Source organism: Coccinella septempunctata, chromosome 6 (genome assembly GCF_907165205.1).
Source record: "Coccinella septempunctata chromosome 6, icCocSept1.1, whole genome shotgun sequence".
NCBI lineage: Eukaryota > Metazoa > Arthropoda > Insecta > Coleoptera > Coccinellidae > Coccinella > Coccinella septempunctata.
This window is the reverse complement of record NC_058194.1, coordinates 19,745,409-19,770,604: the sequence shown is the minus strand read 5'-3', so window position 1 is coordinate 19,770,604 and position 25,196 is coordinate 19,745,409. Positions and strand designations below refer to the sequence as shown.

The 25,196-nt window shown below is 35.2% G+C and overlaps 1 protein-coding gene across 2 annotated transcripts in view; it reads right to left on the bottom strand.

Moving 5' to 3' along the window:
* The window catches only part of LOC123315415 (FMRFamide receptor), a 124,123-nt gene extending 115,224 nt beyond the window's left edge, over nt 1-8,899 (bottom strand). For both annotated transcript variants that reach the window (XM_044901102.1, XM_044901103.1), the window contains exon 1: nt 8,563-8,899. The gene's annotated coding sequence lies outside the window, so the exon portion shown is untranslated. The remainder of the gene's footprint in view (nt 1-8,562) is intronic.
* Between the last annotated feature and the right edge of the window lie 16,297 nt (nt 8,900-25,196).

The following is a 25,196-nucleotide window of genomic DNA, read 5'->3' as shown; positions in this document are numbered from 1 at the left end:
TGACTGTATACCTCAAGTATGACACATTCTTGCATTTGCCTCTGAATGTCTTTTAAATACATTTTTCCTAATTGGATTTTTTATCATAAATATTTTGTTAGGACTTCCCGAACAAAAATGCTGGATGCTGTTGAGACCTTGAAAGATTTTCGAAAGAAATATTGACAGGTTTCGCAGAAATCTATCTTGATCTGCTATACAACATGGAGGGTTTGGGTAAAACACCCCCTCTTATTCCATATATTTTTTCTGATGTCAGAAAGCAAAAGACTAGGTTTTGCTTTTACCATTCCTTTAGCAGCTTCAGCTAATTTTCCTCTAGTGAAAGTTTTTCAATTCCTATTCAAAGTGGATATAACACACCAATAAGTCAGTCACTTTCAGTTTCCATTCGCCATCTGCAGAAAAGTTGCGAGTAATAGTCTTCGACAGAACAAGGGGTTCATTAGAACCATTCAGAACATGCGGCATGTGACAGGATAAGAAATATAACACGCACCCTACAATAGCAGTAAATCATGGAAACGAGAAAAACTCGTTGATATGAATTATTTTTAGCAATGAAGCTGTAGGCTTCAGACTGATGATTCACTGGTTTTTGTTATTTCTACCAGATCCTCGAAGATTAATTCAATTCTGTCCACATTCCAGAAAAAATGATTTTTTTGGCAATTGATTTTGCAACATTCGATTATTTGTCTTGTCGTTAGAGATATCACATGAACTAATTAGGAAATGAAATTGAAATTGAAAGTTCGATTGGTTATAAATTCGACATTACTTTGGTAGTGTTGGATTTTCACTCCAAGATGCGAATCATATTTGACCTGTATGCGACTGGTTCAGAATATTTTTTCAATCTCTCATTATTGCAGAGGGTGTGAATGTAAGACAGACAAAAAATTTTCTTTTATTATGCGAACAATTTGGGATTAATAGAGGGCTTTTCTATCTTCTCAAAGATAGATAAAATTTGATTTGTTTCTGATTGAATCAAAGTTAAGAGGTCCTGCAGCTTTCAAGACATGAATGCTGAGACAGTCTGTGTGGCATTTGTTACGCAATTCATATACGGTATAATCAAAACCAGAATACTTCATATATACGGGGTATATATGGGGTACCTTCGTTTTATTAAATTTTTTATCGCATCATAAATTTTCGAAGAAATGAACCAATATTTGAAATGAAAATAAAGGTCGATCCTTCGACTAACTCTGTTACACTAACGTTCATTGTATTGACAAAACTTACAACACTGGAATGGGTTTCTCGCCCAGGATAGTTTGTGGCGTTATCCAATTGTGCTGTATCTTCGTTTCAAATTGTTATTTCCCAACTGACTGATCGTAGCCTAGGGGCTATCAATTACGGCATTCAGCGAAGATAGAGGAGGCTATTTCGTATTCCTGTTTCCTTTCAGACTGGAGAACAACGCTGGAAGAAAACTTCAAATCTCCCAGAATCTCAGCGAGTTTAGTCAACTAAACGGAACGCTCACTCTCCTATTCGTCACTCACAGCATGAATAAAAAGTTATTCTCGAGTGTGCCTACGTTACTACATATGTATGTATACTGCATATAATATGCACGTTAAGTCGACGAGTGCTTTTAAAGCCACAGAAGAATTTTATAGGAAATCTTTCATTTCTACACCTTACGGCTTGTGTAGTTTGTAGCATGAACTCGAATACGTTCAGATAACCTCGCTTCAATTCAATAAAGATTAAATTTCCACAAAAAATTTACACCAATGCACATTTCTTCTTGTATATTTCGAAACATACAAGGTGAATCGGAAATATCTAGCTTTTTTTCTAGGGAGGAGGAAAAAACCGCCCATTAAGGGTGCTAAAAAGGGCCTTACTATTATTAGTTTCTCCCACCAAGCTCTCAAATTGAGTAGGTACTAATAATGTATAACTTTGATTCTTTGCATTCGACAAGGATAGGTTTTTCAAGGGTTGAATTGGCCCTTTCTAAATATATCCACTTCGTTATCAGTTAAAAAAACTGATAGATACTACCTACTTATGAAAATAATATTCTAGCTTCTTCTTGAGAAGTCCTGATATATCGAATCAACTGAAAATCAACTATGTTCAAGTAATGCAAGTCCAAAGATAGATGTCCGTCCTTTAATCAGCAAAGTGAATCAATATTTTCGAACAGTACCTACGTCTTCAGAGTGCTAGGAGTAATAAACTATCAAAAGACTTGTTGGCGAAATGAAATGTTCATTATACCCTTGACCCCGTTATAGCTAAACCAACATGCCAGGACATGCCTCCACCAGACGAAATCTGGACTCATTAGTGAATAGGCACTTCTTCCTAGAAGTTCGACAAAATTTGATCGAATTTCAAGTACGAGACTGTGGAAGGTGACTCCGGCATCGCAAAAACGAAACAAAACATAAACATATGGCTGGACAATGAATGGTTCAGTACCAAGTTCATCGGATTAGATGCATCAGGTCACTTTTGGGAGAATCATGATTGTTGTATCATGCAATTTAGGGTGAAAAAAAATGTTGAAAATCGAGGCAGTTTCTTGAAAGTGCTTATGTTAGTTATGTTGAAAAAGTGCTATGATGTTTCCCCATTTCATCCCATTTTTATGACGATTGTTGGAATGTTCGAACAAGAAGATTGTGATGCCCATTGTGAAAAAATGCGTGAATAATTTAGACGAATTTTATTGGTGAGATTTTGACGTATTATTTTATTTATACACTTGTGTCCTAAGTCTCTTCTTTCAGGTGGTATCGAAATGAGCCATTTCATAAAACTGTGTAAGCTCCTAAAAAGTAATGAGAACAATTCGGCAATCCTAAGTTTCCATTTTCACTACCACGTAAATATCAAACGAGCCAATATCCTAAACGAAACCACTACACATGGTCGAATCAGGAGATAAGTTTTATCCCACTGCTTTGCGATAATTCAGCTAACAAACAGTCGTATTGGGATCTATTTCAGTATCTAATCATTTTAAATTTTTTTTTTCAACTTTGTCATTTTGAAAGTTTTGCATAGGTGAATCGCTTCATTTTGACCAGTTCTACCTTCTGTTGAAAAAAAAGCCTCACCTTCAATTATACCCTGTATGCTAAGATACCGTTCCTCATTCGGTGAGCCACAACAGCTTTTTCGTCCCAAAAAAAGAAAACAAATGATTCCTACAGCCTATCCATGTTCACTTCCCATATGTACCCCACAGCGAAACTAGGGTGCAACACGAAACTTGAGCTGTTATATGGCATAAAACAACAAGAATTTGCATTATCACACATAATAAGGTTAGGTAATACAAGACTTAAATTGAAAGTACATCGGAAACTGCGGGAAGTAGTCATTTAACTCACAGTCTGTACAACAAACTCAATTTCAAACATTAAATTGATATGGCCGATACTGGATGAAAAGATATTTTTCAATGTAACAAACTACACTATAATGAGAAGTTTACCAATTCAAGTGTTATAGCAAAACACGTGTGGTAGCAAAAAACTCATTTCATTTCGAAATATAATGAAAATTATAAGTTAAAAAAGAATGTTGTAAACGAAATGATTATAAATTCCTTCAATGCATACCTCCATTTAATAATTTTTACTTTCATCTTCAATATATACCATTCATAATTGCATCTATCTCGAACGAAAAAAAAGTACCTAACACATGCAAAATATGAATTTTTTCTCGTCAAAAGCATAGTGAATTTTATTGCCTTGGATATTTCCAAAAGACTCCCACAAATTGAAAGTTTACTGACATTATTTCCTCTTCATGCTAGAGGATACTGATATATCGAGATAGACAGAACGAAATTGGAGATTTTTATGTGAGTATTCGCTAAAATAGCGAATTGGTTCATCTTTATTGTTCACTTAAAATTCCTTATCTCTGGAAATTAGCCTATTAAGTTAGAGTGTGAAAGTATAAAATTCGAAAATAGGTCATCAAGCCGCTGTGAAAACTAATTCTAAGGAAATTCGTCAGTTTACTCCGACTATATTGTCTGATAATACTACGCAACACTTTTGGCCGGGGATCAAAAATGCTGAAAAACTTGGTTAATGGATGAAAATCCTGTATCATTGTGAATCGGATAAATATAAATATTTTGAGATGACAATCTCAAACTGTTCAGTTTTTCTGAAAGTCGGAAGGTAATAATTGATTGCAGGAGAATGAGAAAGTGCGAGTCTATTATTCTTCATGACTTGAAATATGTCTTTCTAAATTGAGTTGACTATTTCATGTCCTTTTCTCTCTTTGCTCCACATTAATTTTGAAGCAGTTGTGAATCTGCTCTTGAGAGAATAATAGAAATGATAATATAATCAGAGTCTGATTTCTGAACCAGTAAACACAGATACGTGGAAGACGTTGCATTTTCCAAATAACGCTAAACTATTGTTCATTTTAGGAAAATATCGTTAGGAAATACGTTTCATCATAATTTCATAGCAACGTTACTGACCGCTACTCCACCCAGCTATAGCCACACATTGTTACTTGAACTGGAAGAAGATTTTTATTACATTTAATGAGGTACTTATACTTCAGAAAAATAATTAGGAGGATGATCTGGAAATTAAATTGAAGGAGTACTTTTTTCAGAATTCAATTACTGTCTGCATGCCGTTAATTTTTCAATTCATCTCATCTTATTGTCTCTATTGGGGATTCAATAATAATAATGTGTGAATACGATATTCAACGTTGATGTAACGTTTCTTAAATCCTATTGATTAAACGTCAAGGAGACACGATGAGAACACGTTTCTCCTTTGTGGTTAGATTGACGCGTTTTTGATTAGTTTCATATTCAATGCTGTGATGTTTCTAACTTATAATATCTTAGTAGTAATGGTAGTAAAGAGCTTATTACTTAGAGTCACGATAAGGAGGTTCTCATTGGTGGCTACAGTAAAGGCAGAGCCGGAGCGAGGGCGTGGCGAGAGAGGCGGTCGCCACGGGCGCTAGCGATCTGGGGGCGCAAAATAAAAATAATAAAAAAACAGTATTCTCTCAAATTGACTATTTTTCATTTAATATTTAACACAAAACATAATATTATAAAAATATGCCAAACACATTATACATATGTGTGTGAATTAAATTAATGTGAACGTAAACGAACACTATACAGGTGGGATTGTGAATAACGTCCGTAGTCCACAGCATTGACTGGAGAATAATAATCAAATACTTAATAATAATAAATTATTAAGATATAGTCCACACCATCAGTCTGAAAACAGAATGCGTCGCCACAGCCTTCTAAAGAATGTCTCTATTGACGGATGTGGCGTCGCATAACAACCAACGCGATAACAAAGGCCATGTCGAGATATACATACTTACAAAAAAACTATCGGAGACCGATTGGGGCGCAAAACCATAGCCGATTGGGGGTATTTCCTTCAGAACATAGACAACAGTAGCTCCTTTTATCGCAGACAACGCTCGTGCATTTGTGTTTCTAAGGGTTTTACTTCTTCTTATTATAACATATACTAAGTTATTGAGTGAAAATATAATATGAGCCTGGAAATCATTCGAACTGGAGAGCTTGTAAATTATCACAGATAGAGGTTACAGAAGAGGAAAAGAGAAGAAAAATTAAATAGCCTGGAGGAGAAGCTGATGATGAAACATTTTAATTTTGACTAGAAGAATAAGCTGAAAAAGGACCTCATTCAAGTATTGAACTATATTTCACTGCAACTTGAAGAAAGATTCAGTGTTTTGCCAGAAGTTTCTGAAGACAGCTTCCTCGAGGGAATATTTTCGCAAGGCTTTCTTCTTGGCGAACTAAACAAGAAAGCATTGAAGTATAGTCCCGATTCAGATCCATACAAATTTGTGGCCACTCAAAATATTCTTGACTTTATCAGTAACTACAGCTGCCACAGCTACATATTAACGTTCTTGATTGAAATTAGTGAAAACCTATTTAAAGGCTTCAACTGGACAGGAAAGGCTGACTTATTTAGCATAGCAGTCCCATCAATAGAAAAGAAAAAGAATCACGACATCATTGATATTCTTGCAGAAACCAAAGCAAGAAAAGTCAAATTATAGTTCATTTTGAATGCATGTTATTGTTATTTCGTATCCCTTTTATTTTGATTATTTGATTATTCCTTTTATTATTAATTTCTTTAAAATGGGAAAAATTTTTCCGAGCAAAAAAAGCTTGGTATTCGATTATGAAAGATAAATACAAATCAACATAAGAAAGAGAATTTCTTAGGGGCGCATTATGAGAATTCGCCACAGGCGCCAGAATCCTAGTTCCGGCTCTGAGTAAAGGGTTGTTGAATGGTTTCTCAATGCATGTTCATGTAATGTTTCTTACTCCTTATTGAGTATATTTATGTACTTTGTAAAAGCATGATAAGGTCATGTTTCTCATTGGTGGCGAGTTGAATCATATACGTTGATAGGTGAAATCAACGTATGGTTGAACTTTTCAGTGCGATGTCTACAAATAAAGACTAATTCAAATTCTTATCATTACTGCTGAAGATTACTAAGGAGTTATGCTTTCGGACATAGACTACAGCTCTCCAGAAACTGATAAAATAAGAAACGGGGGTAAAATGCTAGATTCGATTTCCAGCGAACAACAACTTTAACATTATTGCATGGAGGAAATACAACCTTCGCTTGAAAATAAGTATTTTTTCTAGACTTACAGGTGTTTGTTCATTTTGAGTCTAGAACAAATCTTCTTTCTGCATGAAAAATTTCAACTAATTCTTCGTGGGCTTATGGGAGTTCTTCAGAGAATATCTAAATTGTGCCATCTAAATAACCATCTGTTTCATTTTTTCAATGAAGCTTACAGTTACATAAAGAATAGGTCATTATTTCCATTCGTCATCTTAGAATTATGGTAACATAAATTGTCAAGTTTTTATTTTGAATTGTTACATATTTTTCATCCCATTTTGCTTGATCGCTACATAATTGTGTTATTGTATACAGGTTGAGTCTTTGACTCGTACAAAATATTTGAACAGTAGATTCTTGAGGTCAAAAGAAAAACTGCTTTCCTATACCATTTTTCCGCATTTTTCCCATTCCGCCCTGATAAATAGTCATAGCCATTTTAAGTTTTCATAATGAGCTGTGCCACCCCCTGGAATAACAAAATAACCTTCAGAATAACTAACTGAATCTATGACATCTGTGGATCTTTTAAACAGAGTTATATTCATCCAAAGTACCCAATCTTTCAAATTTCACAGATAGGTACTTTTCAATTTTTGAACATCAAAATATTCGAAAACGGCGCATTATACGATAACATATGAATAGAATATAATAATGGCTATAAGTGGCTAATAGAATATAGAATAGAATATAACTACTTTTATAGTAGAAAATGTTCAAATAATCATAAGATAGCGTCCAACTTAGTTCAAGAGTTGGGTTTTTTAAATTTATGGTATTTTTATGGTACGTAATGGTCACATTGAGAAAACTTGAAAACGTGTTCTAAGAAGATAAATCAAATAAATGAGAAACTATATTCCGAAATTCATTTCATTCGACAAAACCGTTTGTGAGATAGAACTGAAAATAACAATTTTTTATGGGTTTTCAACAGCCTGTATCTTTCAAACTGAGCCGACTCGGAAAAAATGGTAAGGGAAAAAAGTGTTACTTTTGACCTCAAGAATCTACTGTTAAAACATTTGTACGACTCAAAGACTGTCGGGTCGACTCAAAGACTGTGGGCTTATGGGAGTTCTTCAGAGAATACCTAAATTGTGCCATTTAAACAACTATCTGTTTGATTTTTCAATGCTTAGAGTTACATAAAGAATAAGTCAAAAATGTTTTAAAATATGAAGTTTATATTCATTCGTTATCTAAGAATTATGGTAGCATAAATTGTCAAATTTTTTTATTTTGAATTTTTGTACATTTTTCATTTCATTTTGAATGATCGTTATATAATTGTTTTATTGTATATATTTTGTTTGGACCTAACTCTGTTGAGACAGGAATGAATTAATAAATAAAAAAAAATAGAAAAAATCGGATAAACCGTTTTATTTCAATCTTCTGCTGCAAATAAAATAGAGCACCCAAAAGTTCGTCATAATTTGGTCAACCACTTGTTTCAATATTATACAAGATTAACTGGACTTTTCATGAGTCCGCAGGTGATTCTCAAAGACCGTATGAAATCGAATTATTTCAGTAAAAATTTTTTTCATTCAGTTAATATCCTTGAATCCCTATGAAAATCAAGGTTGAGTGTTATGTCACCTTCAATATCAGAACACACAGACGGTAAAAATAGATAATTCACACAAAAAAGCATGAGACCAGTTATTAATATTTCGGTGTCGGTGTCACCGTTAATTGAATTATTCATGAGTTACAAAGGAGAATGATCTTCAACTTGAGTATTCATATTATAAACTCGTAAATCAACCTAGGAAAACTAAAAATACGAACAGCAGTGGAAGCCGATCTCATTTTAATAAATCAGAATGACACAGTTCGTTATCAGGCTGTGCATCATCGTACCTTTCAGATGAAAATCGTCAAAATATGGAACCCCAATTGGCACACGGTTCACAAAACGAAAAGTTAGAACTACCAATCCACACTTTCCTCTAACACCATGTTACACCAGTCGCTCAATCACGCCAATGAATCGTTTTTATTTATCTAAATTGAATCCAATCAACGCAGAGAAAAGACCAAGAGTCGCACGGAAGACCTGGAGGTCAAGAATCAACTTTATAAATTTCGAATAGGAGCGCGCGATTTCGAGTTGTATGTCTCGCACAGCAGCGCTCGGGGCAACGGTACGGATCTGGCTGTGTCGTCGCGACGACAGATGGGAGCGCACTGTCGGTGACGACGCATCCTTCGGATGTTGGATGCGGTCCATGTATCGGTGAATGAGACGAGCACCAATTTCCAAACATTTTCCGATGAGAGAATTACATCGGGATATGTTTTTCAAGTCACCGCGGGACGAGGTGTAGGCATGTATTTTATTCTCATTGTGTTATTCCGAAACCGGCGGTGACAGCAGGCCGCTCTCGTAGATTCGTAGATTTCGTAATACCCAAAGGTGAAAAACAACTTGAAAAAAATTGCTTCAAACTGAGAGAACTGAATTACATAATTCTTCATATAAAAAGTTTTTTATACCACTTGGTACACCTAAACCACTATCAGGAGGATGAAGTTAATTTTAAGTTACCTGGGTTTGCGTCACAGCCTAACTGGGGGAAACTGAAATGTCCGTGCTGACGTGTAGGGGATGCTCTCAAGGAGGAGTACTATTACCCTTGTTGTGCAGTCTGATCATGAACGGTCTTCTTGAGAGGCAGGTGGTTTTAGCTCTCAGGATTATCAAAAAGTGGTGCGTGGAGGAGAAGCTAACTGTCAATCCCTCGAAGACAGCACTGATTCTGTTCCGGAGGTAAAAGCCTCCATACCAACAACACCGCTAGAATACAGCATAAAGGCTCTACAGCCGTCCATTTCTTAATCAACTCTAGAATAAAACAAGGCTGCGTGTTAGCGCTATAACTGTTCAATGTGTTCTCCATAGCTGACTCGATAATTGCTGACATGAGTATGCCTGTGAGAAGTGTTGGATTAAGATTCAGATTTGATGGAGGCCTGTTCAACCTGAAGCGCCTCAGAGCAAAAAAAAAATAATATGCAGACGACTGCGCACCTATTGTTAGCAGCTCAGAGGATCTACAGATAATGTTGGACACCTATAAACATATATTCGAAGCTTTAGGCCTTAGACTAAATATTGACAAAACCGAAATCCTGAGAGGTCCGCCAGCAAGCCTAACAGATACATATCAGCCTTAAGGATGAAACTCTAGAACATATCGAGCAGTTCAAATACTTGGGAAGCTTCATGAATACTGGGGCTAAACTGGACACAAGTGTATCAATTCGAAATCACGGGCATTCTGGAAGCTAGAGGACAGAGTGTTTTAAAATCACAAATCACGTCCTCAATCTGAAGACCAAGACGGAAGCGAAAGCTGGACGCCCTACAGGCGACAGCTTGAACAAACGCAACAACGTCATCTAAGACAAATAATGCACATCAGATGGTTCCACAAAGTTTCAATTGTAGAAGTCTTTCAGCGCGCGAGCTGTACAACAATTGAGACTCAAGTAACGAAGGCCCGACTCAGATGGAGCGGCCACATTCTGAGAATGCAAGACACAAGACTCCCCAAAATAGCTCTGTAGATATGGCGAATTCACAGAGAGAGCTTGGAAACCAGGAGGCCAGTATAAGCGGTTTAAGGATATAGTGCATCAATCCCTAAAATCAGTTAATGTCAATCATAACTGGAAACAACAAACGTTAGACAGGTCACAGTGCAGGTCTTTGGTACACAGTTATAATGAAGACTCGAGAAGGATACAGCGGCGGCCAGATCTGGTTGTGGTTGGTGACTATCCATGCCCGGAGTGTGGAAAGATCTGTAGGTCACGGTTGGGTCTCTTCAGTAACAGGAGGGCACACAGTTGCAAGTAGCAAGTAGCCCTAAGAAATTTTAAGTTTGATCGCACCGATAGTTTTGTTGTTGAGTCTTTTTGTAGATTTAGACCCGGTAATAGGATACAGCAATGAATGATTGAATTGTCAATCCCTTGAGGACAACACTGATTTCGTTCACTAGAAAAAAGAATATCGACATCAGAGCTCCGGTCCTGAACGGCCAGACTCTTGAAGTACTCCAGTGAGTGCATATATCTAGGTGTTATCCTCAACTGGAGGAACACATAGATAAAACTTTTTCTAGAGCCACGGTGGCCATGTGGGCTTGCAAAAAACTTCTAGGATAGATATGGGGCATGATATCAAAAATGGTGCTGTGACTATACAGTATACACATACACATGTCACCTATGCGTCCCTAGCATGGTGGGCAAAAACCGAAGAGGTCACCACACGCCAGCGGTTGCAGAAACTGCAATGGCTGACCTTTACGGGAGCTATGCACACATCTCCTACAGAAGCGCCATACTTGATCTGCCTCCCCTACACATACATGTGAGGATATGCAGCAGTCTGGAAGCAATAAGAATATCCCATTACGGAAATCTCCTATACCCGGAAACTGGGTTGGACATATGAAGATATTTAATCAGCTGGACTCAAAACTCTCGGCAAAACCATCGTATGTCATAGCTGACCGTTCTAGTGCAATAAGTTTCATAAATCGTCTGGATCAAGACGTAGTGTACTGATGGATGCAAATCAAAAAGGGGCACCGGCATTGGCGTATATGGATCTAAACCGAGGATCTCTAACGCCCTGGGAAATGAACCCTCTATTTTAAAGACCGGGACACTGGCTGTTTACGTATGCGCTTAGGAGTGCCTTAAAATTAACCTCAAAGAGGCGCATATCTATATCACCACGGACAGCCAGGCCACGCTGAGGTCCCTGGAATCACACTGCCATGTATCTCTGCTGCCATTGGAGTCCCATAATGCGATTAAGCAACTGCCAGAGGCAATAAAGTGACCCCCCATGGGTACCAGGGCATTGTGGTGTTGAAGGAAATGAAAAAGCCGATGAACTTGCAAAAAGGGCATCAAGATTAACACCTGCTGGACCTGAGCCTTTCTGTGGGCTCGGAAAATACCAATATAAGACAGCGGTCCAACAATGGGAGTCAAACAATAGAATAATCCTATGGAGAAACACTCCTGGACTTACTGAGTCGAAGAAATTTGTGATGATTTCACCGACCTACACCAGAAAACTGCTAAGGCTGTCACGAGCTGAGCTTCGGGTGATGGTGAGACTGCTGACACGGCACTGTCGGTACAAATATCATTTGTATCGGAAAGTCAGCAGATGAGATGTGTAGGCTCTGTGGATAAGAAGCAGAAACACATTGTTATGACACATTTTCTAAATCTACGAAATATCAAAATTTGGTTATATCTTCAAGACAAATGCAGATATAGAGTAGCGGTTCCCATTAATACACATTTCACGAGAATCGAGCCCAGGACACCTTTCAGCATTTTTACGTATCTAGTCGAGAAGTACCAGATACAGCCAAAATCTGGCAATTTGAGATACCCTGTATAGTCGGTCTAATTTTCCAAATTTTTCATTCAATTACTTCGATTTTCACCTGATGCTTTAATTTTCACCTGATGATTTTGTTAGCTGTAATTACCAAATAGATAAAAATAATAGAAGTAAATTGCTGGTTTTACCACTCCTTGGAATTTATTTTCTTTGTGTGTGTGTGTGTGTGTGTGTGTGTAAGTATATGTGTATAAAATTTTCTTGTAGACAAGCTCAAGGTACCAATTTTGAAGCTACGTCTAAGACGGCGGGATTATGCCTTTTCATGATTTTAACAAGTTCATTGAATGAAGGAACTACTCTGATTAAAAGACACGTTGGATAAAAAATCAGTAGCTATGATTATACTTTCATCATACAACTCTATTTCGTTCATAAATAGCAAAACTATTGATTCAGGGATATTTTGGGAGGTGGATGTATCTCTTTCCAATTTCTTATGGATTTCCAGCAGATTCACAAAAATTAATCAAATAAGCGATTTGAATGAAAATAGTAATTGTATGGTGAAAAGTGGCACGTTCATAACTAATGAGTAACTTGTGAATTCAAATTTTTATATCCCCTTCTTAAAATTGTCGGAGAAAATTGACACGTGTGCGAAGAGCATGACGCAGAAACTCATACGAGATTTCAATAGCATCGACCACATTTCCGTGTGCAGACGCTCTAACCCAGGATTTCGCAGATCTTGTTTGCATAATCAATTGGTACAGCCAAATCAAATCAATTTTGACCGATTATTCCAGTTTAAGGAGCAAGAATTTCGTGATTCCGCAAAATATTATACAACTAACTTCCTCGCATTGATGATCAGTGTCTGCATGGTGGAACGTGTGAACCGACACTAAAACGAGATCAGTTTGATCGCATTTTTCAAGGTAGTAAAAAAAATTACAGATAAACAAGGTAGTCCAGAATTATTATTAATTAATTTCTGTCACTGATAGTATGTCCAAAAATAAAGGTACTTCTTTATATGACTTTTTTCAACTAAATAATAACAGTTTTCATGGCGGAGATCAAATTTTGGAAGTGATTAGGATGATGAATTTCATGTCACCACCTATTCCATCCTTTTTCTTTATGAATACAGGGTAAGTAAATGTTGTTTCTTCATATACATACTTTCATGTCGACTTATTTTAAAAATTGTTTATCGAGACTTTTCTACGAAAAAGGTGATCTTGTTATAATTCGATAATCATTGCAAAAAAAGTCTAATGTCCATATACTCCGTTTCATTAAACTAGATTAATTCCATACACGTCTGTTTTTCCATAGAGATTCTATGCAAACGCCGTTTTAGAACTTAAACTTCTTTTAATCAAACTGTGCATAAGGCCATAAGGTAACAATTTTCAAAAACAATAATTCCGTTCGGAAGATTTTCGAAAACATTTTTTTTTCAACTCACTGAAGCAAAGGGTGGTAACCTGGTAAGTCTCTTATTATTCGGAAGTACCCCCAGAAATTAATGTACATAATTCTGGACAATCTTTTATACAGTGTGGGTTTTCAAAAACTTTTCATTAGTTATAAGACATATGAAAAAACTTTCAATTTTAATAGTGTAGGTAGAGGGGTTGATAAAGGTATCCTTAGGTACTCACTCTGGCTAACACCCTTCGATTTAGATACCCAAAAACAATAAATTCAAATGGCATTCAACTACTTGTGATACATCATCAAGAATGCTTCACAATGCTATGAGGAAAGGCTAGGAAATATGGAAGTTTTCATGGTTATTTGAATAAAAATTGAAATATTAAACCAACCCTGAAATTCCTTATTATACATACAATTATGAAATTGAAAGATGGAACTTTCAAGCGTAAACTAAGACATTCTGAACAATTCTTGTGCAACAGATTTCCGGAAAATTAAGTGATGTGCCATCATTCTTTCGAACTAATCAAAATTCACAATATTTTCTCACCTTCACGTTTTATTATTGTAGAGTATACTTCACGAGCTATGAAATGATGTACCATGTTATCACATACCTACTTGTGAGATCTAGTACACAGATTTTCCAACCGTAATATTTCGAAAACCCACCCTGTATAAAGAGGTAGTTATAAAGAAAAATTGGGTGGAACTGTCAGCATTAACGTCGCACACTCAACAGGTGGTTTTTATTTAATATACAAATAAAAGTTCCTGTCGAAATGAGTTTCACTTTCTGTATTCGAGCTTCATACGTATGAATTAAGAAATATTTCACTTCATTCTGTTTGTAATTAATCTGACGCTTTATTTCCCTGGGAGTCTGCACTCATGAAATCACATTTCCCCTGTCAAAGATAAATTATGAAATATGTATGTGTCTTTGTGGTTGTTTCCTCATGTGCTCTGCTCATGACTTGGGGTCGTCCTAATCCGAGAAAATTAGGCATACAATTTCAGAGATAAATTCATTGTTGCATATTTGAGGAGTCATCATCCATTTACATGATAAGGAATATGGAACTGTATTAGCTGAAATTGGATGAAAGAAGATTCGGAAATCTAGCGACAAGATTCAGCATTCATGAAAGAGGGTGAATATGAACCTAAATTGATATCCTGCAACAAGCCCTCTCTAATTAGGGCAACTCGTGACAGAAGAGGACAGAGTTTGAATGTGAGGAGACTGCGAAAACTAGTGAATATAAAATTTTCATAGAATCAAGCAGAGAAAAATCAACAATGAATTACTTATATTTTTTTGAAGTGATTTCATTATTCAGATTATGGTGAGGTTCCATTTTCTGTGAGCTTTCCAACGAGCCTTCACATGGTATATGTATCCATTTGAAAGACGAAAGTTGGATGGGGTTGTGGGTTGAAGGGTTTCAGCGTTTTCATTTAAATTTATTGGTTGAAAACTTAGGTATACCTAATCCTGTATAAAAACCTTTGAAATTGAAAACTCTCCTGATGAGATGGATAAGTTGATTTTGAGCGTTGCTGTTGCTGAGGCAGTTTTTTCGAATATTTTAACTGAAACGCGATCATCATCTTTTCATTTTCAAAAGAATCAGAAAGAGGATAAAACGAGCAATTGCTAACTGTGGTGATGGTATGACAATACAAGAATGCGATAAATGAATACCGTAGCAAAGTGAAAGCTTTTTTCCCTGAAAAGCAATTTGTGAATTTTTCATAGAAACAAGAACACTCCTATAATGCCTATACGACTCACTATAGAGTACTTGTTGGTTTTTTTTTTCTCCAGAAAAATTAATTTTTTTCAATTATAGGGAGTGTGACATATCGTTTCAAAATTCTAAATCCTTAAAAAATCTAAACGGAATGGGAAAAAAGCACTGTTCTCGTACAGGGTGTTCCTAAGTTGGAGATACAAACGAAGAGGGGAGATTCCCTAAGTAACTTCAAGAAAAAAAAAACCCATAATCATGGGATCGCAAATATTCCGTTTTCGAGATACAGGTTGTTTGAATTTTTGGATTAGTATCGAAACAAGTTGTGAAAACATATTCATTATTAGAAATACCGAGATAAATTTGATATGTCAAAACTTACAATGAATTCATTCACCACAGCTAACTACATAACTGAATTTTTATGACAATTTGGATATTTCTGAAGATTTCGAGAGAATCATTCAAAATAATTTTTTTCTCGAAATCGGTAGCAGATAGGATAAAACCAGAAGAGACCATAAAGTTTAGTATAACAAGAATCTTTTTCCACATTTTTTCAAATAAACAGTGGATTACCAAAAAAAATTGTCACATGGTGATAGTCCTATCAGTTATAATATTTATGTTAAATTTCAGTTGTGTAGTGTAAGTGTAGATACTATAAGAGAAAAACTCAAAAAAAAATTCTAACTTTAACACCCTGTATCTCGAAAATGAATCATTTGCGGTCCCATGTATACGAGACTTTTTTTTCTTAAAATTACACAAGGTATCTCCTCTTTCGTTTGTACCTCCAATTTAAGAACGCCCTTGTATGTGAAATCTTGGATTTATGTGGCCGATACTTGATGGAAAGTTCACCTTCGCCCACCTGAAGATGCTATTGTGATAGCGAAACACGTGTCGTGTTTTGAGAACTTATTTTTGTAAAAATCGTATAATCTGTTTTAAGTTCCTATTGATTTTATTGAGCTTTTCAAAGGCCAGAAAATGAGAACTCCATAAATTGAAAAAGAGATTCTAGAATTGATATGTTCCCAAAAAATTTTATCCTAGGTGTTGATCCTCAATTCAACGAATTCTTAACATCGAGCAGATATTGCGTTGTGACATGGAATAAAAATTTACACTTGGAATCGGGAGTCCGGGAACTTCGTTCTTAGAAAATTGTATAATAACTGTTGAATTCAAGAAATTACGAGATATATTCCCGGCGAAATTGCAACAGCAGGTGTTCCGAATTCCGAATATGTCCGAAATATTCAATTCGCGAGAAACGGATTTATAGGAAAAGTTCGGAATTTGTGCGAGCACGGAAATTTTAATATTCCCTAGAAAAAATTTTCCTCAGATCTGCCTCATGAACTTTGTTCCCGACCACGAGCTTGCTCGGGTCACATCGAGCGTGTCTAGAACTACCTCAATTGTTCCTCAAGGAAACTTTCTTCATAAGCATAATTTTCGTGCAATAAATGAATTCTTCAGGAGATTGGATTCCACAACTCAATGTGCTTGAAAGAACAACTGGAAATCCATGGCACCGACCAGCAGCATGTGTATACAGGGTGAGTCTTTGACACGTACAAATATTTTAACACTAGATTCTTGAGGTCAAAAGAAACATTTTTTTCTATATCATTTTTTCCGATTCGGCCCTGATAAAAAGATATAGCCATTTTAAGATTTCATAAGGAGCTGGGCCACTCCTGGAAAAATAAAATAACCTTCAGAATAACTTGTTGTATTCAGCCCAATTTCAGTACCCAATTTTTAAATTTTGCAGATAGGTACTTTTTAATTTTTGAACATCAAATTACTCGAAAACGGCGCATTAAACGAGAAAATATGAAGAATACTGTTATCTTACAGAAGTTTCAAATTTTCATTAGACAGCGTCGAACTCAGTTTCAACTTCAAGAGTTAGGTTCTATGAAGTTTTGGTGTTCTTATGATACGTAATGGTCATAATGAGAAAACTGGAAGACATGGGTGATATCTTGTGTTCGAAAAGATTCATCAAATAAATGAAAAACTATATTCCGAAATTCATTTCATTAGATGAAACCGATTGTGAGATGGAACTTTTCATGGTTTTTCAACAGCCTGTATCTTTTAAACCGAGAGTATTCGGAAAAAATGGTGAAGGAAAAAAGTGTTTCTTTCGACCTCAAGAATCTACTGTTAAAATATTTGTACGAATCAAAGACTCACCTTGTATATGTTTAATACAATTTTGTTGATTTTCATTTATTTCACATTTGGTATACAGACAATAAAGAAACTTACTAACTAAATATTTTCTTAGAATTATTAAAACTTCGAGTACACAGTAAAAACCAACTTATCGATATGAAAGAAAAAAATAATCTAACAATCCTAACCTAACCTAACCTGACAAAAATAAATATTCTAAAACTTTTTCAAAACTCACAAAATTATCGGAGAAAATGTCCATGCCACTAACAAAAAGCAGAATTTTTTTATTGTAGAACAAATATTCATTAATATCTATTATTCACTTTCCGAGGTGAAATGATTATCTCAATGAATTTCCACATGAAAACATTTCTCGAAAAATCACGCCATTGGCTACAATTCAAAATCTGCTGAGATTGAAAAAAGACCCCACATTCTGAAAGTCTTCACCTAGCCCTTACAGTTAATACAGATGGCGTTAATCCCGTTAATATTGAAACTCCATAACTAAACTAAAGAAAATGAATTACAGGAGTTTCATTACAATGAGTTTAGGGTTTTTCTATAATTAGTCATTAAAATTGTTGCTGGAAATGTTCTCCTCTTTGCTCCAAACACATATATCTCATTTTCATCCGACACATTCAAACGTTATTTAAAATGAAAGGATCATCGCTAATTTGATTATTTTTTTCACGGATTCTAGTCATCAGTTGGTCCAAATTAGTAATAGATATTTGAAAGATAGAATTCTTTAAATGAGGCCATAGGAAAAGTTAGATCACGCTGAGTAAATTCACTTTCGGTTTTGAGGCTAATGAGTCGATCCTGAAAAACATTACTTAGAATAGCTAAGGTTCTTGCAGCTGTTTGAAATTACTACCATCTTGTTGAAAATTACAATAATTGGACCTCTCATCAAAAGTCAATTCATACCTTCTATAAAGAAGGTATGATAATTTCTTCTTTATAATGTTTTGCTTTCTGCTGTTTATATGTTCTTTAAAAAAAAAGGGGTCACCTATTGCTTCTGACTGATAACAATCAGAACAATCAGAAGCAATTGGTGATCCCTTTTTTGGAATTTGGTGTGTTACCAAATTCCAATTCTAGAATGAAGTGGAGTCTCAACAAAAAAATATGTTTTCTTTTAAAATCGTGTTATATGTGGTAACGCAGACTCCAGCCGTTGAGATAAAAGCCGAAGAGAGGTACATGTAGCTATCATCACATCAATTATTATTATTGAATACTAACTCTAGGGTTGTCTTCTTGGGTGCACCATTTCCTTTTTTCCTTTGAACACAACCTGTTTCAAGCAAAACGATAATATATCGCGAAACATTACTTTGGAGAGATTGATTATCTACATTAACCTTGGGATACTCCAACCTGGCATCGCTGAAGCATTTATCAATAGAAGATTTCCACTCGCCTTCTATTTTCTCCCCATTTCTGAAATAGGTTTTCATCAAACATGATTTTTGCACGTCCGTAAAAACCATAATTCACTAATAATTCTAATACAACAATCCAGAACCCTAACTTGATAGTTTAGCTGGAAAATTGTTCAGCAGAAGCTAAGTATTACGTTCAGACGCATATTATCGACCATAGACTACTTGAAGAAGAATTTTTTTTAACGCACGTTATTATAGGATCCTGGTGTCGGGTTATCAACGCGTTAAAATTCACATTGCGATATTTCAAACATGGAAGCCATAAAATATAATACTGTAATGGCCATATGCCTCCGCCTTACGAGGCAAGATATTACGATATCGTACAAGGCTTACGAGAGCGTCATCTAATTCCATCAACTTCGTTCCCTTCCTCGAATTTTCATGGATTTCACATAGGGCTAGCTGGAAGGTCTTCAATTTTCTCATGTCTGCAGCGAAATAACACGAGGTTCTTGTCAATTCGAGTCGAAAGAATCAGCTATTCGAATCATGAGGTGAGAAACATTCGAATTCCCAATTTGCTCCCCATTCAAATTTTACCCAGTGTCTGGCGGAGTAAGAAGAATGAAAACTGACAAGGAGGAAAATCTTGAACTTCTCTCCAGAATATGCGGTGAAACAGGATCAAGAGATTTGTACATAAGGTTTGGTGAAAGTGGAAGAACAATTCTCCTTCTCATCAAATTCGAAAGAAAATGAAATCCCACTTTAAATTTTTTGTTCTTTTTTTGATTTTCCGTGAGCTTTCCAACGAGCTCACACATGGTGTTTCCATTAGACGGAAATTGGATGAGGTTACAACTGAGGGGTTGAAAGAAAACACTGAAATTGATTGCCTCAACAAGGGGAGGTCCAAAGTCAATTGAAGGGTTTCAGCGTTTTCATTTTTGAGTTATTGGTTGAAGAAATATCAAGTTCGTTTCATTATCTCCATGCAATTTGTAATTGAAATCCTTCATTACTTCAGATTAACTGCAAGAACAATTAGTCCCAATAAATATTCACTTAAATAAACGCTCTGACAATTTTTGTTCCATAAATAACTGGGAAAAATGTCTAGGTGATTTAGGAGAATGCGGAAAATCTGCTTCTAGGCGTATAAAGCATCATTAGCCGTAAAAGAATTCAATCCCTCGCGTAAAAAAAAGGGTCGAGTGACGATCATTTTCCCTCTGACGTCGAAAATCGATTTGTATGAATTTGCACCCTATTGTTCGGAAAACTCATTTGAAGAATTACTTCATTATCCCTGCTTTGAAGCCACTCACAGTTCGCTAATAGTCCTTTTTGTGTCGGAGTTTGAGCAATATCTCCTATATCGAAGGGCACTTTGAATGTTTCAAAAATAAAATAATTACTTCCACATTTCACAGCATACCAGTGTGTGGCATAAATTAATCAGCAAGAATGGAGCATCCAATAATTTCAAACAATGAGAGTTGAATATAACTAATCATGTGATAGAAATAACAAATCAAATAGATAAATTATAGACTAGCTTCGATACGAATCTAAAAAGAAATAAATTTTGCTAATATTTTCTATATCCAGCAGGCAGAAGAACATTTAATTTTGATGAATATAGAACATCTTACACGGAATCCAAGACTAAATCACTGCCTCAACTTCGTCTATCTACAGGGTGTTTTCAAAGGTGGTGCTTTTTTCGACAGAATAAGGTAGAACTGATCAAAATAAGTCATTTAACCAAAAATTGTCTATATAAAATATCCAAGATAGCTGTGATGCAACCCCTAGAAGCTAGACAAAAATTCATTGAAGTTCAAGTTCGGAACTGTGGAAGGTGACTCCGGCATAGCAAAAACGAAACAAAACATCAACATATGGCTGAACAATGAATGGTTCAGTGCCAAGTTCATCGGATTAGATACATCAGGTCCCTTTTGAGGGAATCATAATTGTTGTATCGTGCAATTTAGGGTGAAAAAGAATGTAGAAAATCGAGGCAGTTTCTTGAAAGTGCTTATGTTAGTTATGTTGATAAAGTGCTATGATGTTTCCCCGTTTCATCCCATTTTTACGACGATTTTTGGATTGTTCGAACAAGAAGATTGTGATGCCATTGTGAAAAAATTAGTGAATAATTTTATTAGGGAGATTTCGAAGTATTATTCTATTTTTTACACTTGTGTCCTAAGTCTCTTCTGTCAGTTGGTATCGAAATGAGCCATTTCATGAAATCGTGTAAGTTGCTAAAAAATAATGAGAACAATTCGGCAATTCTAAGTTTCCATTTTCATTACCACGTAAATATCGAACGAGCCAATATCCTAAACGAAACCACATGGTCGAATCAGGAGATAAGTTTTTTCCCACTGCTTTGCGATAATTCAGCTAACAAACTAGGGTTGTATTAGGATATATTTCAGTAATCATTTTAAATTTTTTTTCAACTTTGTCATTTTGAAAGTTTTGTATGGGTTATTTTTAGTGAAACGCTTCAACAGTTCCACCTTCTGTTTTAAAAAAGCCTCACCTTCAAATACACCCTGTATAGCTGTACCATTTTATGAATTCATCTTATTTAAGTCACTCTCATAGCATAATTTTCATCACATCAAAATAAAAAAGCAATTACTACATAATGAATGTGTAGGTACATTTAAATCGATTTTTTCTTAATTTTCATCATTAGCTTTCTGTTTATACACTGAGATGATTTCATTTCCCCGTTCATATAAGAATAATTTCAAATTAGTTTTCTTTCGAACATATAACTCATATTACAATTATAAAGATATGCCTATTTTGTATCAACAAACACTTTACTGAATTTCAAATATAAAATAGAGGTTGCATTTTTTATCCTTTTGTAATGACATTTCTTGGTTAGGATAGATTAGGTTAGGTTAGGTTAGAAAAATTATAGAAAGCTGCTATTTTACCAACATTATTTCTTGAACTTTATTTCCCTCAATACTACTTTCGCGGAGATATCAAATTAAATCGATTATTTTGCCCTAACCTCAAGGCTGTTACTTGAAAAGGTTTTGGACGGAAAAAAGTTCCCCAACATCCGAGTCTGTAATAGCAAAAAAAAAGAAATATATGCGGGAAAAAAGTAAACATGGCAAACATAAAACTCTGAAACTTGCACATCTCTCATCAGCATGGACATGCATGTGAACCATTTCGTCCAAACACAACTTTCGGGAACTGGTGGACCGAAAGGATCGTTGACACTTGACCCCAGAAATCAACCCGGCTAGGGTGGGATTGTGAAATTCCGCTGAAAAAGTTCGGCCGAATACTCCGATGTTGTGTAATCATCGCTCCCCCTTCAGCGGAAATTCTCGGATTCCCTCCCCGGAGGAGATTTGATGGTGAGCTTCAGTGTCATTTAAGGCACATTGAAAGAAATTGCGAACAGAGAATGAGAACGTGGATGCGTCAACAATTGATATAATTTCTATAAAGTCGACGGCGCAAAATTCGAGCTCAAATTTTAAATTCAAGATGAGTTTTAAAAAGTATTATTTTGATTTCAAAAGCAAATTAACGCCCCATAAGTACCACTACAGTTTTGACCAATCTTAACGTTGTAATCTTGATAATAGGAAAAATATTTTTTTTTATTTTCTGGAAAAATAATTCAATCATCAAAAAATTCAATTAAGTCTGTTCATTCATCTCAAATCGGATCCAATGATGTTTATCAGAGGATTTCCCCAATTATTTATTTGCGTTAGTAATGATTGAACAGAGCTGGTTGAATAATTATATGATTTTTCTTAAGGCAATAAGTCTTTCCTTAAGCTGGATTCCTCGCTGAATTTCGAAGCCGAGATTAATACCTATAGGGGGAGATGCCTTGGAACCTTTAGAGTATCTCTAACAAAAATTAGACCCGTATATAGGGGCAATTATCTAGGACAGCCTGTCAGCACAGTAAAAAAAACAATCATTGTTAATTACATGTTGAAAAGTATACATTCTCTCAATCTGACAATTTGAGCGTGACGAAAATGTGTGGGAGGGCCCCAAACTTGACAACTACACGTCAAGTGTTGATTCTAAAGAGCAGTGGCTTCTTTTTCTTATTTTGAAGCTAATGATTCAAAAATAAAGGAAGAAATATAATTGAACAGTTTCAGAAACCATAAAATTGGCCAAAAAATAAGTTTTTCTGAATCATCTCCTCCCCTGGGATTCAAATCGTTTTCGCATTCATTATAAAAGTTGTAGAACATAACATTTTCTACAAATTTAGTCCGAAGCAATTTCATTCAAACGTTTTTAAGACATATGGCTATGAATGTACATTAGACTTCTACATTGACCTTGGCCTTTCGCCTGTGTGGCTAAGCTCCTCGCCCTTATCGCCCTCTAACTCGAAAAGGGTTAAGAGTATGTAAAGTTGCTTAAGACAAAAGTTGTATAGAATTTTATTATCTACAACTTTTATAATGATACAAAAACGATTAGAGGTACAGGAAGGAAGATATTTAAAAAAAAGCATTGTTATTATCTCATAAATAGCCAACTTTTCGTTCGCAAATTAGTACAGACCTTCTGACATTCGATTTAGCTTGTCATCGTTTGCATCTTGCGAGTAAATATTTTCCTGGACAAACAGGAAAAATTCGCTTACACGTATTCCACTATCTCAGAGAAAAAGCGCTCCATTGGGCATTTTGAATGGTTCATTAAATGCAGCTTGCAAAAGAGATTTTGCCGAGCACGAAGTCTGAATTTTAACTATTGAAAAAGTCAATATTTTCCGTGAAGCATGATTCAGAACAACAATTAAGCTTGCATCCCCAATTATGTTATTGCTGGAGAATAAGATTGAGCTGTTTTTCATTGCCTGATATTACCCCGTTTTGACGGGAAAGGATATTAAAAGTTTGCTTTCAATTAGGTTAGTAAATTGAAATGAGGATATCGCGCTCTGCTAGACTTCCAAAACTGTACAGGGTGTCCGAGTTAAAGTGTCCTTATACCTTACTGTGGAAACTAAAGGAGCTAGAAGAAAAAGTTAATACAAAACTTTTCTGTTATCTATTGAACTTTTATTTTTCATAACTCACCTTGATATAGGGTGCTCCGTTTTTTCCCTGTTGGTATCAACTTTCTTATTTTAAGTGGAACACTATGTATATTATTGCATTTTTGAATTCCTTGTCAAATTTCGAGGTAACTTTGGTATGGCCACTATACCAAATAGTGGTATGGTGGTATGCACCAAAAGCACCGATTCTGAGATATTCGTCGTTTTCCTAAAATTTTGACAGATGTAGGTACTCACTAAAATAGCTGATACTTACTAGTTTTCTAATGAATGTATCAAAACCAAATTTTGCCCAGCTCTTGTCAATATATTGGATCATACGTTACATCTCTATTTTTAGTAATCTGATATAGAGGGTCTTCAGAAATTAAAGTTAAAAATTCAAATAGAAGTTCAATCAAAACTTGATTTGTTCAAATGAAAATCTTTATTTTTTTCTTTTTCCTCATATAGAGCAGGTTAAAATGAACAAAAATGTATTTAAATTTTTTCTGTAAAGTGAATAGTTTCAGAAATAATATGGACGAAAAATTGCATTTTCCCGTAAGAACCAACAATAATTAATTAATTGAGCCCATATATAGAATATGGTAACTAGGAAAAGTAGCACTTATCTAATTGTGTATTTTCGAGTTTTTTTCTTGTGTTTTCAGACAATTACTTGAATATTTCAAGAATAATGTATCTGTTAGTTGAGTCTCCCTTTAAAAATGAAATAATTTAATTTTATTTGGAGCGAGTACTGATTATGAGTGGAAGAGTCTTTTTCTCTTTCATTAGTCAATCTAGTTAATTAAATTCATCAGAAAATAAAAGCCAAGTATATGCCAGCATATACTAATTCATAATTATAGTTGATTCTACGGGGAAATACACTATTCACTTTACAGAAAAAGTTTAAATACAATTTTTGCTCATTTCAACCTGATCCACATGATGAACAAGAAAGAAATAAAGATTTCCATTTGAAAAAATCAAGTTTTGATTGAACTTCTATTTCAATTTTCAACTTTAATTTTTGAAGACCCTTTATATCAGATTGCTAAAAATAGAGATGTAACGTATGATCAAATATGTTGACAAGAGCTGGTCGAAATTTGGTTTCGTTAGAAAACTAGTATCAGCTATTTTAGGAAAACGACGAATATCTCAGAGTCGGTGCTATATAGGACCATGGTGGTCGAACCAAAGTTACCTTGAAATTTGACAAGGAATTC